The 16,485-nt window shown below is 37.0% G+C and overlaps 1 protein-coding gene and 1 long non-coding RNA gene across 9 annotated transcripts in view; one reads left to right on the top strand and one right to left on the bottom strand.

The window, feature by feature from the left end:
* The window catches only part of LOC117220757 (uncharacterized), a 376,568-nt gene that overhangs the window by 44,812 nt on the left and 315,271 nt on the right, over positions 1-16,485 (top strand). The window lies entirely within an intron of this gene.
* LOC117220761 (uncharacterized) lies at positions 2,631-4,890 on the bottom strand. The gene is made up of 2 exons (XR_004490343.2): positions 4,239-4,890; positions 2,631-2,874 (listed from the first exon to the last, which is right to left on the bottom strand). It is a non-coding gene; the product is annotated as an uncharacterized LOC117220761 (long non-coding RNA).

The raw sequence follows: 16,485 nt of genomic DNA, 5'->3' as shown, positions 1-16,485 counted from the left end.
ATTTATCTCAACTATTAGCTTGTCCCGAAAATCCGTTTCGTTTCCGACGAGTATATTCACTCGACACGATTTTACGGACGATTTGTCTTTTTATTGTATACACAGTGTTTTGCTTAACTCTGAACTGAACACTGCACCTGAACAATTTAATCGTGATGGCACGTGGCTCCACTTCGTTTAAAATGTTTAAAATGTTTAACGCTAGAACTACCACGCTCTAAACATGACTAATGCATAATGTTTTATAAAAATGACAAGATTGGATTTATTTAAACTTCCCACGATTTTTGTTATAATGATTTTTATTATAATAATAAATATTATAATATTTATTATTATAATATTATATTATATTATATTATATTATATTATATTATATTATATTATATTATATTATATTATATTATATTATATTATATTATACTATATTATATTATATTATATTATATTATACTATATTATATTATATTATATTATATTATATTATATTATATTATATTATATTATATTATATTATATTATATTATATTATATTATATTATATTATATTATATTATAATGTTTATTATAATCATAGTATCGGAGATCGTGAAAGAAAAAATCAGGAACCAGTCATTTTGACTGGTTTGGTAATTCTATGCAGTGTTAACGTAAATTCTAGTTTGTTTGCAGTCAGTTTAAATCGGGGCTCGGAATTAAACGGCACGCAACACGAGGATCGCGAGGGCTACGCCTTCTGACTCCCGCTGCGCGTCTCGCTCCTCGCGATGCTCATAGCACTTCAGTAGTATATGTAGTATATGTGTGTGTTAGGCGATCACCGGAGAGCGAGGCGCGCGACGGGAGTCGGAAGGCGTAGCCTTCACGATCCTCGTGTTACGTGCCGGTTAATTCCGAGCCCTGGTTTATATAAATGACTGGCTATTAAATGGCAAATCTTTTTCAGAAAAATATGACTGGCGTGCTTACGGTCATTTGTAATTACTTATCAATTTATTAGTAACTATTTAGTAATTTATTTATGAATTTTCATCAATATATTTTTAAAGGACGCAATATAATACAATATATATACTTTGTTAAGTATTGTTAATAACAATATTTATACTCTGTTTTCGGCAGAATTAATCTCTATCCCAAAGAAGCAGAAATGTGGAAAAGGACGATTTATTACTCCGTCGTAGTTCTCATGCTGATCCCATTCTACAGGAAATATTAATTACAATGCTGAGATTTTGATTTGGGTTTCTATCCGAGTGAAATCGTGTTCTCGGTATAAATGTACTTTGGCTATAAAATAGTGATGTACACGTAGCTCCGACTGCTCCTCGTTTATTTTGTTTATCGATCTCGGGGTTTTCCCAAGTTTCTCGAGGAAGGTAACGGTGGGCGGAGGATTTTAATGAGACGGTGATAAATGAAGGTAAATTAAGAATGCGGCGGCTTCTTATGGATTAAGACACGAGCGCCGATCAATTTCCTGCAATTTGTCAGGCTGCTCCTCCGAATTTCCAATCGGCTGCGGTGGATAGTAACTTTTCGTGAACGAAATTCCATTACTCAATCTTTAATACTTCGAGAATAGATTTTCTTTCACGAACAAATAACATCAAACAGTAAGTGCACCGTTTCTGGTCGTCTGTATTATTGTTCGTATTTTCTTATTTGAAGTTTGCCACAGTTCTTTCATTGGATACGCACAATTAATGAAAAATACATTTCTTCTACATTGTACAGAATTCTGATCGTTGGTAAAGAACCTGTGGAATTGTGTGATTTTCTTGCGATAAATCCGGTCGCACGGTAATTAGAACAGCTACATAACCTCAAAAAGAAAGGAAAGAAACTAGTGGATAAACAAAATGCAATGCGAATAAAGTTACCAGCGAAAGGAATAAAACGGGAGAAAGCAGAAGAAATTAAGAAAAACAAATTAGAAGTGGAAAGAAGGAAATTGGAAGAAAAGGAAAATAGGAAGAATAAAATAAGCAGGAAAAACATAAGAGAACAAGGCGGACAAAACTTTTTAAAATGAGTAGAATAAAATTACTTTGACGTTATCAATGCTTGCACATGTCATAATACCAAAATTTTCAAATAACATAAAGTATAATATAGAGAAGCGGAATGTTTTAAAAATTATGCTGCATTTGAATGGTTCATATTCTTTCTTGTTATAAAAATGATCCGTGTAACTTTTGAGGTGACCAGAAATGTTACTGAACATGAACGGGACTGGTGTACAAGTTGTTACAAGCGGTGAAAAATGCGTATTTTAATATTTTTGTACTGTAACAATCTTTTAATCATTTTATTACCCTATTGCAAGTTAGATATCAAAACTAAAGGTATTAAATAATCTATTAAAGCTTGCACATTTCTTATGTGATACAAGACTTTAAGAATATTGAAATATTGTACATTAATAAGTATTGAATATTATTAAATATTATATTAATAAATAAGAATATTGAAAATTGAATATTATTAATTATTATATTAATAAAAAAGAATATTAAATATTGTAATTCATATAAATCCTAGGCGTGGCCACAACCGGTGCATCTACCCTAACATTATATGTGCTTAGAATAGGGGTAGTTTTCTCCAAAAGAAAGATATCGCCTTCGTTGTCATAGAAACTTCCTTGTATTTTCCATGCAGATACATAGTAAGATCGAAGTAATCGGCAGAGTGCATGATGCACAGTGCACTGCGATGCAAGCGGGATACCGGAAGTGCTCGGTCAAGGTAAGACGTTGCCTCTGTGCACGCAGTATGCACACTGCACGCGGCCGTGCTTTTCAACGCCTCCGATGTATCGTTTTCCCTCTCCGCGTGCACCGTCGCCTCCTCGCTTTTCAGCGAGCGAACCTGTTTTCCAACAGAAATTTCCAAGATAAACGATATTTTCACCACATTCTCCACTGGCTAAGCCAATCGTCCATCTGCTTCACATTAATTAATTCACCATCGTTGGAATCGTAAAGATGCTTTCATAAGAAATGCATATAAATCCTCGAAGAAATTTTGATATATGACGGGAAAACAATTTGTTCTGCACCTCCTGGTTCTTGACCCCTTGCAGTACAATCGTTTTCACAATCAACTGCGTTGATTAGCTCATGTTTGCCCTCAACAATTTCCATATAATTTCAATAATAATGGAACCGAACAATTTGTGTTTTCCGTGTGCGTTCATTAACATTCGTTCGCAGATTTTGGTAACAGAATAATCAAATTTTGCTTCGATTTAGAAGATATAAATAATATTCATATTTAATAGATCATGACAAGTTGTTATAGTGCAAGGGGTTAAGACATTCATGCAAACACACTTTTGCAAATCTACAAAGACCATCGAAAACTGTCTACATCTCTTTTCAAGCGATAAGAGAAAAATCGATCAAAAATTGATTTGGCATGCAAGCGATCGAAAACATTTTTTACGAGTAGACTGCGGATTTTATGCATTCATGACTGAAATAAGAAGGTGAAATACGAAGCAAGAGAACCATCGGAAGATTTTAAGAACACGTTATCGTCATCTTATTGAATTTATCGAAACAGGAAAGAATCAAGTTAGTTTTAATTTCTTGCAATTGACGCAGAAACTTTTCATTCTGCATAAAGATCCACAGTGTATTCATGAGTGTTCAAAAACTGAATTTGCCGAAAATCTTCATGTAAACGCTACAGTATAGTAGTAGTACAGTAATTTCTCCTGGAAATGACAAATTTCGGTTTGCTGTGAAGTACTAGGTATGTGTTACTGTGTTGTACTTGATACGTGAACGATTCGTGGCATATGGCCTCCGAATTTCCCTCGAATCGTGTCATGTTACCTCCGAATTGCCCTCGAATCGTGTCATGTGACCTCCGAATTGCCCTCGAACCGTGATAAAAAATTATAGATAAAGAAGTTAAGTCATCGTTTTTATTCTAGCATTCATATTAATATATTATTATAATAATATATAATAATAATAATTATAATATATTATATAATTATAATATAATAATTATAATATAATAATTATAATATATTATTAATAACATATTAATGTACACCGACATGCTGGCCACTGCCTTTTTTGCCGACCGCCTTGAATTTTTATAAAAACGAGCCGCGAGACTCGAAGAATCGCGACTAAGTATTCTCAGATCTGTTTCAATTCCGACAACCGAACATTTCTGTGACAAATTACTGTACTTTAAAATGAATTCCGAGTACCCACAATTTTCACAAGTGCCTGTTCAATGTGAAACGTAAATGATGCGCGTCTTCCTGTGCTTTCTTCTGTGCGGCGTGATGACGACAATATCCTCGTGTCTCTTCCTCGGCCGATGCGTGATGATGTAGATCAAACGGCGAGGATCCGGATCCGGATCTGGATCCGCGAGTCCATGATCGACGATCAACGAGCAGAAAATGACGAGCGCGATCACGCTAACGAAAAACGTGGCCCGCCGCATGGCGCCTTACGAAACAACGCCGGGAGCCTCGGATCCTGCTTTTATAAGCTGGCTTTTTATCGGGACTCGTGCAGAACGTGACGGATAGAATCGTAAACAGCCGCGGCTATAAAACGCTACGACAACTGCGGAATCGCGGGACGATAAAGTTTAACGGGCCGACGCAACGTTTCCCGGGGAGTTGCGTTTTATTCCTCGCGCCACTGTATCCGCTGGATCTCGTTGAATTAACTCGCGATTAAGTGGAATCGCGATCCCCTTTGACGCTAACTTGCTAATCCGAGAGCTGTCTCTATCGGGACGACGACGTCCCGCGCGATAACGAGCTGAAAGGACGGCGCAGTTTGCTTTGCGAGGGATCTCGGAGCCAGTTATTGCTCTGTCCCCCGTTTGAGATCGCGTGGAACGTATCCGAGGTGATCTTTCACCACGTGCTCAGATTAAATGGGAAGAGCTCGCCTAGATCTAGAATAATTACTCGCGAATATTTGATCACCGATTGACTCGCAACGTTCCAAAATTATGTTACACGTTCACGAGAAAAGCGCCGCGTGAGCTCGAAGCAACGAGTGAAAGTTCTAGAAAATGATCGACTATCGTACATTATACTTTTTATACGATGCACAGTGATTTATTTGCTCGATTTTGCTGGCCGAAAATTTGTATTTCGTTTGTCATGTACAAAGATGTACCTGCTAGCTTAGTATTAGTGCGCGAATTATACATATTTTCTGATCCCGCGGTGCAGAGAACTATTCGGTTATGTTTCTATTCGCGACACGTAACATAAATTAAAACACAAATAATAACACAAATAACATCGCCTGTCGATAATAAAGAAAAGGTTTGTAATGTACCGTAATTCACCGCAAGCTACGTTTAATCTGAAATCTGTAGATCCATTGTGCGACGATGAAACGCGTTGCATTGTCAAAGTAATAGAACACCGTTCGAAAGTGCAAAGGTCAGTGACTTCTTTCCCATCTCTGCACATGAATTATTTTATTGTACGAAGCGCACTCGTAAGAGATTCTTTTGTTCTTCGACGAGCTTGTTAGGTTTCCTTTTGAAAATTTTAAGGGCATCTCGTGGACCGCCGGTGACAATTGCTTCGTCGTGAATGGGACGATTAGGAGAACAAGCAATTTTGCGATTTCGAGAACAGAGAGAGAGAGGAGGAGCACAGCCGGCGGGGAAACTTGGCGCAGACCGCCGGAGCCAACGCGTGCGTCCAAAGTTCGGGCAAGGACGCGTAATCCTGTAATCAAAAGTCCCAGCGTGTAAAGCGAATTTAATCAAACTCAGACACGCCGAACACCGTCCAAGCCGGTTTCTAGCCGAACGGAAAACCGCGTTCCTTGTCGAGCTGACGCATTGCATCTGCTCCCAGTGTGACCATCGATAAACCATCTATCTACCGAGCAGGCTATAATTTAATACCTCAGGGACAGCATCAATCGGTCGCAAACAAGTACCGACTGGATTCCATCGAGATTTTGCTGTCGATGTATCGATAAACGAACCTCGGCGTTAACTTTCGGCGAAAGTTAACCCCTGCTATCGACTTTGGGAATTTTTTGGATTTGAACCGGGGAAGCTAATCGAACGATTCTTTGTAGAACGATTCTATAGACTCTTCTGAGCACGAAGATATATTTTCCAACGATCTTAAACATTTTTGTGCGAATTTAATCTGTGAAATGAGGGATTAACTCTTGTTCAAGTCATTTCATAACAGGGATTTTGTTTGATAGTGAGAATTTAAATAAGAGAATTTAAATAAAATAAAGAATTGGCCCATCGATTGCAATGAATAGGGTAGACATTCATTTCATAATTTTCATGAATTGTAAATAATACAATCAAATCGTTGAATTCTTCCAATAGTGTCACCGTCCCGATTTGATGTTATAAATGCACTGATTTTTGTTATAAATACATAAAATCCGCAATAGATTCCACATATTTGATTTCACAATTATTGAAGTCATAAAGTAGCTTCAAATTAAAAATTGGTGAACATATTTCTTTATTCGGGCCACACGCTGTTATAGAAATTGTGAAAAATTGGAATAAATTCTATCTCGCAATTCTTACGAAGCAATTCTTGTTAGTCGCTTTTAGACCTCGACAGGTTTAGCGTTGAACTATTTTTTAAGAGAACTGCGAATTTTTTCACGGATTACTTCTGATTGAACAGTTTCGCATTGGACATTCCGCCGCGATTTCCGCCTGATTTTTTAATTTTAAGAATATTGCAAAATAGCGGAGTTATTAGTCCGTAAAAATGGCTAAAAATTCGATGCAGAGCGTTCCCGCGTCCGATCGTTTTCAAATTTCCCGTAAATTATTTGCTGCCAGCCACTGACGCAAATCCGGAAGCTGCTTCGAATAAAATTCATTGGTCATCATAATGCACAGTGGTCGTCCGTGAATATATGCGCGCAGCGTTATTTACGAGCCGATTAAGCTGGACGCGATCGGCGATGTCGCGTCGATTCCGTTGAATCCTCGAGATCCGTTGTGGACGATCAAGATTCAGGGAACAGATATCCGCGACGAATATCCGGCCGGATATTTATTAATTTCCGGTAATGCCCCGCGATATATACCGTAGCGCGAGCGTAATTAAACGCGTCGTACACCGTGGAACAAATAGCTCCGAAATCCTGGAATCTTTCTGCGGAATTTTTGCGAAACGGGATCGAACAATGGCAGTGCTCCTCTAAAGCTATTCGAACCAAAAAATCGACTGGCATGTTAAAGTCTGAAGAAACCCTTCGAGCATGTAATTAGCCTAGTGGAAAATATATTAGCGAAATTAGTATTTTATTTGCGAAATAAAATCGCGACATAAATTTACGCAATAATAGTAATAATAATGGTAATAGTAATAATAATAATATTAATAATAATAATAATGATAATAGTAATAATAATAATAATAATAGTAATAGTAATAATAATAATAGTAGAAATAGTAATAATAATAATAGTAGTAATAACAATAGTAGTAGTAGTAATAATAATAATAATAATAGTAATAATAATAGTAGTAGTAGTAATAATAATAATAATAGTAATAATAAGAAAATATTTTACACTTTTTCGAGCTCTCTCGATTCATTCAACATATGAGCCATAGTTCGCATACGTTATTTTCGAGAATAATATAAGGATGGCACAGTACCTTTTGTTGCTTATCTTGGTAAAAATTTATTTGACGATTACAGGAATCCTCGTCGTAGAATTATGCGCAGCCACGGCCAGGAAACGTGCTCGCATTATTGCACACCGTTCCTCACAACTTTCGAGGAGACCAGGCTCGAAATAATGCCAGTAATTGGAAATCGATATCGCTCTGTGCTAGTCGAGGCTGTTCTCGAGATCGTTGTTTTTTTTTTCGTGTGCTCCTGCGAGTAAAAGTAGTCCCATTCTGGAATTTTTTTAACCGGGCTTGACCCGCGTCGAATAATTAGTATTCTTTAATATCACGAGCGTTGCGCGTGCTTTATTGCCTAACTTTGTAAACTGAAATCATTCTACCGGCCGCAATACCAATTTCAATTTTTCATAGCAATTTTCGCAAGCTGAAATGAATTTACAAAACTTGTGGAAGAGGTGACCGGAAGTTTCCCAGTCCAACAGAATTTTTAAGGAGAGAAATCCTTGAGTGGGTCATATCAAAGGGGTTTTTTTTCAATTAGGTCGTCTGCGAACTATTTTAATATTCACGATTCTTCAGCGAAGATCTCGAGATCCCTCAATTTATTCATTCGCCAGTAAATAATTATTAGAATATTTATTTAGACGAGATGGCGGTAGATAGTCCCTCGAAACGAGCCGAGCTAAATCGTTCGATTTTCGAAAAATGCGTTCCTTCGAAATTTCTTTCTTCGAAATTTTACTTTCTTATTTGCTTTCAAACTGGTTTAACTCTTTGGTATAATGAAATACGGAGATAAAATTTTATACGCGATGAAAAATAACAAAAATTTAGAGATCCGCTTTTGATTACATCAAGAAATATTCTGTTGAGGCTGTTCAAATTACCATAATCGATTCCATGGAATTCCGAACGTAGTTTTAAATGGTGTTCCAGTCAGCTCCGAGATGTATTGAAATAGAGCTTGGATAAGATATCGGGACACCTGTAAGAACCATTTAAAACAAAAACGATTTTAAAGCAAAAAGTAAATCAAAAAGTATTTTACGATGCCGAAGAGAAAGCAGCTTAAGGCGGGATGATAGAGGCGAATTAGTCACGATCGCAACGGGGCATATTACAATTTAGCTTACGGGATGCCATACCAAGATGTCATCGAGAAATTGATGTTGTACAGTTTCGTGCTTGGAGCGCTGATGAAGATCATACTTCACAAGGCGCAACGTTCGCCGAAGGAGTAGCGATTTTCGAGGAGTTCGCAGGTCACGACCGTCTCGTCCCATTCGGTGTTAATTACGAGGCATCTACAAGCAGCACTCGATTGATTCCGGCGACGGGTTTGTCAGAGATTCGACTCTGTCAAAGGAATTCCAATTTCGGAAGACAATGCAGGATTCTCGAGTCGCGTATCACCTGCGATTCGAATTCCTCGTGCTTCTCTTGAAAATCGAACTTCATTCCTGCGAGAAGCAATCTCGCGGAGTTTCCTGTTTCTTCGAATTTCGAGAGACGTTCGATCTGCTCGCCTAATGTCGAATTTCCAGAAAGATATCAGCCGAATCTCCGATCGCTGATAGGGCAAGTGTAAGTATTGTATTACTGCGATTTTTCAATCAAGACGAAGTTTGATAGAAAAAATAAGACCTTTTACGCCAATAAATTGACAACTTGAGCTATACCTATTATTCTTGAACTTAACCCTTTGCACTCGAAGCTATTTTAACTGTAAATATAAAATCATTTTTCTTACTTATAATATGTTTATTTTACATGATAAAATGCACTTTATGCATATGAAATTGATTCTTGGAACTCACACAACAGTTACACTCTTAACAATTTTTTAGATCTAAACTTTGTTAATATAAAAATTATCTTAAAACGAGATGTAACAAATTTTAGTGGTGCCTCTGAGTCACCACTCGAGTGCAAAAGGTTAAATATTTACTTTTCTCAAAATATTGGATCTCTGAAATCACAAATTTCATTAAAAAGCGTAATGTCAAGAAATCATACGTGTGCATATATTACTGCAGTTGTGTATCTATTACTGCAAGCCAAATACTGCGGACATTCCAATTACTGCGTGTCAAGGTTGACATAACTCATTTTCTTTTAAATCTACACACAAAACTACAATTCTTAGGATCAAGATATTCTTACTGTAGCACTTTACAAATTAGGTATAGCTACTCTGCGATCATGTGTGTTCGCACCGGCTCATCGAGCACCGCAATAATGTACACACATAGTAAAAAAACTATGCACCAAATACTATAAATAATATATATATATATATATATATATATATATATATATATATATATATATATATATTTATATATTTATATATTATATAATAATATATAATATAATATATAATAATATATATATATATATATATATATATATATATATTTATATATTTATATATTATATAATAATATATAATATAATATATAATAATATTATATATTATTATATATATTATATATGTGTATATATATAAATAATATCTGAGAATAGATAATATTGACAGTGTACATCGATTTTTTATCAAAGTGATTACTAGTAAGAAACTAATTACTAAAGTAACAATTAATAATTAAAGTAATTACTAAATAATAATTATAATGATATATATATTATAATTAAATAATTACTAAAGTGATTACTAAAGTAATACTTTATCTAAAAGTAACGCTAAAATGAATAGTTCATTATTAATTATCAAAGTATAAATGTTTTTTGAATCATCAATCACAGCTGCCATTACGAATATTTCATAAGACTCAACGTTGTCATAAGCTTCCGAATATCAAAAGTCAATAAATTAATTAAAACTGCGACTGCTTTTACTTGTACGTCATAAATTATCAATATTAAATATGTGAAAAATTATGAGATCCATTTTTAGAAGATTCCACATTATAAAATGTTATATAGATTCTATTACTTTTATAAAATACTACAGTATTTGGGGCGTCCGCAGTAATACACACATTTACCCTAGTTTAACATTACACGTATATCCTGCGACCGAAGATTTCATTCGAATCGACGATTCGACAGACTTCGCAAGATTTTTGGATTTTGGAATGATTATTCTTGACCACCAATGAAACCATTTGACCACAAAATCATAAATATATTTTTCTCATTATACGTATATATAGATTATGATTATTGTGCAGAATTACAATTGAATCACTCAACGAATTGTAATTACAAAGTAATTCAATTACATTATAAATCAATCACACACATTGTAATTCGTGATCCAGACCTCGATTCAAATAAATTACAATGTAATTCGTAATTTCAATTGGAGTATAATTATAAAATACTAAGCAATCGAAATACATTTATTACGAATTACGATGTAATTGAATGAAAATTATGAATTGAAAAGAAATAAATCAACAGATAATAACACAGAAGAAAATACGTACAAGAGACAAAATACATGCAGATTACATGAAAAATTAAGGTGCAACAGTTAAATGACTCACCCTATATAATTGAATGATTTCGAAGTCGATCTTTCGTAGCATTCGCTGTAAAAAAAGTATCTTCTTAATAGGATTCCATAATATGTATCGAGAAGGAATTTATGAATGTTCGTGTAAGTAATGCCGTTGAGAGCCCCAAGAGCACGCACGCTGGCAGGTTTCCGCGAATCGATTGGCGTTCGAAGGGGTTCGTTAGCAACAATAAGAATTCATTGGAGTGCGGTGCTCGCGTCTCTCTCCACGCCGAGGAGAGATTCCCGAATTAACAAACGCTCTTACCGTGGAACAAGGGATTCTCATTTGCCCGAGTGCACCTAAGTTGCACTCTATTATTAAGTAAAGCCCAGGCCACCGTCTGCTATCGCTTTCATCTTTATTACGGACGAAAGCGGTGAAAGCGCGGGCAGACGTCGGGGAGTAATCAGACATCGTCCCTTACTGTTATTACCTTCCGCTGCTAAAAAAGTTGCTTAACTATGAAATGACGGAGCCGGAGTCCTCGAGGTACATACCGCGGTGCATTCGAGCTGGGTAGTCGGAAGCTCTAACCAACTTCTTCGTCGCCGACGAAACGGTGGACCCTCGAGTTCGTGGAATCTTACGGTTCGAAACGAAGCGCGATAACGCGTTTCGCGAATGCATTAGGCGAATCTCCTTTCGTACTTTTCCCAGCAAAATAATTTAGTCGCTCCCGACTTGTCGACGAATTTCACTGCGAACGGTAGAATTCGTCCGAGCGTCGTTCGAGTTCCTATTCGACGAATTCATGGCGATTTTTATACGCTCCAGATGCGGCGATCTCCGAGGTCCGATGGTTATGGTTTAGTGACAAGGTTTAACGGCACCTTGAAAAGATAACGAGAATATCCGCGGCTATCTGTCCCGTAAGGGTTGCATCTCCCAGGCGAAGCGCATAGACCATTAAGCCGGTACCAGCGGCGAGCACTCGTTAACCTACTTAAAACATGCTGAACGAAATGCGTCGCGTCGGAATAGTGCTCGCGGATCGCCGTCTACCGTTTAATAGAATCTTCTATTCCGCAGTGAGCATATCGAACGTATTCCTGTTCTAATTCAATACTGAGATGTTTGAAAAAAAAGACGTGATTTGGAGATATTTTACTATTTCATAGCAAATACTATTAACTGGATAATGCAATGTTGACATATTTTTAAATGTGCAGTAACTTCTTCCTAGTTGACCTTCAGCTTTTACACAAAAATGGACATTGCGGCTCGTTTTTATAGGTACCGATTGTCAACAATTATGAAAACGATAACAACTATAAATCCAGTTAATCGAATATGGTAAATTCTCCCTAATTGGCGCTTAGATTGTACACAAAAATGGACAATTTAGGAAGAGGAGATACGGTTAATCGAGCTTGGCAGATTATTTTCATAGTTATCGATTTTCAACAAGTATAAAAACGAGTCGCAACGCTCGAATGATCGTACCTCCTCTTCCCAAATTGTCTATTTTTGCTTCCAAGCTAAGAGTCAATTAGGGAGAACATACACTACAAGGCAAAATGTATAAGGCATACCGATGTTTCCAACGTGTTGAACTGATTTAGTAATCGATATTAACGAATATGCGAAAATGTTTAATTTTCTGAAAACAAATTTAATCGATTAAATATGAAATATGCGAAATACGAAAGATACATTTCCACCACTATTTCGATTCTCTTTATTTACAGCCTTTGAAACAACACGCTCACACTATTATTTTCAAAAATGTTCAAAATTACGTTCGTACAACACGGTAATCGATAGTGGATATGAATATCCATGGTGAATATCATCCAAGGTTTGAACATGAAGCCTGATGCCACGTCAGCTGTTCTGAATGATAATCTTTTTACTTTGCGCCACGTCAGAAGCGAACCATCTTCAGTCAATCATCTTTGCTTCACTGAACTCTTGGCTTTCTTTTATATATATATATATATATATATATATATATATATATATAAAATATAATAATATATATTATATATATATTATATATATATAAAAGAAAGCCAAGAGTTCAGTGAAGCAAAGATGATTGACTGAAGATGGTTCACTTCTGACGATGTATATATATATATATATTAAGCATATCAAATCCTTACAGATTTATTCAGTTACAGAACATGTTCATACAGGAGGAATTGATTACAGGAAGTACTCATACTTGTAAATTAGAATCCGTGAAGGAAGGAAAGATGCAAAGGCAAGCTTTGATATTTGGCAACAGTATGAGTACATCAATAATTAACGGTAACTTATAAACCATAGGGTAAGTGTGGGTATTACTGCAGACGCCCCAAATACTGCGGTATTTTATAAAAGTAATAAAAACTAACATTTTGTAGTGTATGATCTTCTAACAATGAATCTCACAATTTTTTATACGTTTAATATTGATAATTTATGACATACAAGTAACAGCAGTCGCAGTTTTAATTAATTTCTTGACTCTTGATATTCGAAAGTTTATGAAAGCGTTGAGTTTTATGAGATATTCGTAGTGACAGCTGTGAACGCTGATTCGAAAGGCATTTATATTTTGATAATTAGTAATAATTAGTAATAATTCATTTTAGCGTTATTTTTAGATAAAGTAATCATTACTCTGGTAAAAAATCGGCGTACACCGTCACTATCATCTATCCTAAAATATTATTCACTAACACAGTATTTGACACACAGTTTTTTATTGTGTGTGTACATTACTGCGATGCTTTACTTGAACCGCGTACTTTAACCTATACAGTGAAATTTTCGATGAGTCGGTGCGAACACGCATGATCGCAGAGTACCTATACATATATATACCTAATTTGTAAAATGCTACAGTGAGGATATCTCGATCCTAGGAACTGTAGCTGTGTGTGTACATTTAAAAGAAAATGGGTTATGTCAACCTTGACACGCAGTAATTGGAATGTCCGCAGTATTTGGCTTGCAGTAATAGTTACACAACCGCGGTAATATATGCACACGTATGATTTCTTTACATTACGCTTTTTAATGAAATTTGTGCTTTCAGAGATCCTATAGTTTTAAAGAATAAATAATTAATTAAAAAGAATAAATTTTGTTTTGTCCGTACGTTCGGTTAGTCGCCTAACGTACATGCGCGACCGAACTATTGTACGCTCGATTCGCGCTTCCTACGGCAAATTAATGACGTGGAAGGGTCTCTAGTAGTCTTAGAGAACTTTATTTTTTGTGTTGCACTCTCTGCGAGCGCTGGTGGAAGAATGCTCTTCCAACGCTGGAAAGTCGTGGAAGAGCACCCGTGGATGGAGGTAGATTGTTTATTATTGGTCAAGGCACGAATCACCCCTTGGAGGGGGGTGTCTGCCTTGACCCTTGTTGGGGCCTGAGAGGGTTTCCCCAATTATGGGACCTTTTTATGGTCCTTGTCTCTGGACGCAACAAATTTAAAGAATAATAGGTACAGCTCAAGTTGTCAATCTATTGACGTAAAAGGTCTTATTTTCTCTGTCAAGGTTCGCCTTCATTGAGAAACCGTGGTAATACCTACACTAACCCTATTATATAGTGGTTTCATTCTATACGTGCACTGTAAACATGCCGTGTTTAACCCTTTCGGTACAAGCGCGTTGTCCGCCGTGATACTCCCACTGTACGGGGTGCCGCGCCGAAAATGCGCACATAACGCAGGGTCAGTCCACTTTTGTACGAAGATTTTCTTAAGCGTTAAGTAATGACTGTGCTTAGTCCGTTTCTAAATCTTTTTTTAAATGTTTCCTGTAAACATTCTGTAAAGGGCCTACAGAAATATGGCTTACACGGATGCCAGACGTATTTGGCACTCGTCCATATTGGTCATCGGATGGATGCCGGATATATCCGGCGCTCGGCCACACAGGTGACTAGATGGATGCCGGATATATCCGGCGCTCGTACGGAAAGGGTTAATAGTATACCATGGTTACCACTGCTGCCAGTCCACCGGAGACCTAGAAAAGCTTCGAATTTTTATCGACGCGCACGTTCCTATGGGCACAGCCGTAAACGCATAAAGATCCACAGTCTAGCGATATCTAATGCTTCTCGAACGGGTAACACGAGGCAGAAACACGTAAAGGGGGAGGCATCGAACCCTTTTTCCGAGAACAGGTACAGCCGCGGCTCGTGGAAACTCAAGGGACACCGTGAAAGTTTCGGCGGCGACAGAAGAGTTCTCGTCGCGAGATCGGATTCCAGTTTCCCTGTGGACGTCTCCGAGTCGGAACGGCTCTCCACGTGGCGCGCATATGCTCGGAACGCGTCGTGGATTTCCATGAGAACCGTTCGCGATCGGCAGAAAAGTTTCGCGCCACGTGACGCCCGGGGGACCGTGAGAATTGCCGAGACGGAGAGGGAGGATGGGTCGAGAAAAGGGCGAGGTAAGGGGGTTGAGGGTGCATCGCGAATAAAAGGACGCCTCGGTAACTACCGACGGCCGTGTCTCCGGGCCATTGTCTTCGGGACGGCCAGACTTTCCGAAAGAAACCAGTCCGACGTCCTACGGAGCCCAACTTCCGTCGAACACGGTCCAGATGTCTGGGACAACGACGGACCTTATTCGGTCGCCGCGAAAAAATTGGGAAAGCATCGTCGGGACTTGTCAGCCATTTACACCGGGAGGTTCTGTAACATTATCCAATATTTTGTAATAAAGGAAAATACCGCATTGTAACGTGTACTTGCCGATCAAAGTGCAACGGTTCTTCACTATAATTTGGACCGTTTATTTTGAAAGTGGTGTAAGTCCTTTTTTAAAAAAAATGAGATACGACGTAATTTTTGCTTAATTTGGTGTAAACTTTCTGTTTATAACTAGTTAGTATTTAATATCTTAAAAAATGCCAATGCTTTGTTCAATTTAAAATTGGCCGGTAAAAGAAATTGCGTGGCCATTGATTATGTCACTTAGCAATAATTCTTTTATTTCTTGTTTAAAAAGTGATTCCATCTTTTTTATGTTTCTTCTTTTTGTTATTGACATGTTAAACATCTACAGATATGTATTTAATTATATTATTTGTTGTTGTCAACGTTATTTTAGTTAACGCAGTCTTTGCCTCCTGTGAGGAACATTCTGTAATGTTTTATCGCATTTGCAACATTTCGTTGTTCCGAAACATTGAATGAAGTGCAAGCTGCTTAACTGAGTTCTTTTGGATGAACAGAAAGACGCGCCTATAAATAATTGTAATTCAAGCTAGAAATTAAATCATAAACGAAGACGGGCACTTGTGGGCTTCGAAAATTGTTAACCTAAAATGTTGCGTTTGCAAAACGCTTCTAACGATACCTATTTTCGAC

This window comes from Megalopta genalis, chromosome 9, assembly GCF_051020955.1.
Source record: "Megalopta genalis isolate 19385.01 chromosome 9, iyMegGena1_principal, whole genome shotgun sequence".
Taxonomy (NCBI): Eukaryota; Metazoa; Arthropoda; class Insecta; order Hymenoptera; family Halictidae; genus Megalopta; species Megalopta genalis.
Note: the sequence above shows the minus strand (reverse complement) of the source record. Positions and strands in the feature narration are given on the sequence as shown.